This window comes from Charadrius vociferus, unplaced genomic scaffold (genome assembly GCF_000708025.1).
Source record: "Charadrius vociferus isolate BGI_N301 unplaced genomic scaffold, ASM70802v2 scaffold223, whole genome shotgun sequence".
Lineage (NCBI taxonomy): Eukaryota > Metazoa > Chordata > Aves > Charadriiformes > Charadriidae > Charadrius > Charadrius vociferus.
In genome coordinates, this window is record NW_009647674.1 from 18,611 (window position 1) to 19,258 (window position 648).

Consider the following 648-nt stretch of genomic DNA (forward strand, 5'->3'; position numbering starts at 1 on the left):
GCGGGCCAGCTGGCCCTGGGGTCCGTGCCTGCGGCAGGAGTGCTTCCCCAGCTCCCCCCTACCACCCTGGGCACAGCCCCTGCCTCCCCGCAGCCAGCCTGGCACCCAGGGGTGGTGGCAGAGCGGTGTGGGGTGGCAGGTGCTGCCCAGCCCTGCCAGCTGCCCGCTCTGAGCCCTTTTCTAGCCAAATGCTTTATATGAAATAGTCCTCTTGTGGGAATTTAATTACAGGGGGGGTGGCACAGTGGGTGAGTCCCGGTGCTGCCCATACAGCCTCGGGGGCCACTGCCCGGGCGGGCGTGAGGCTGCACCAGCTGGGAGTGCCTGTCACCCTGGGAATGTGTCTATGGTGGTGATTTTCTAAGACTTTGATTACAGGAGGTAATTAAAAGGCTAATTGGAGGATGCCTTCTGCCTTGTTGTGAAGAGGAAGGGCTGTCACCGGGGCGGGTGCCCGTCGTTGCAGCCCTGTCCTGTCCTCTCGCAGCCTGGGATGGGGGGCCCGCGTTGTCCCCGCCACCCCCTGTGCCCCGTGGGGCGACGCTGCCAGGTCTGAGCAGGATCGGGGGGGATGGTAGAGCTGCCCACTCCCCCCTCCCACCCTTTGGTGCCCCTTCTTGTGGTGGCCCGGTGCCCGTGGCAGGTCCG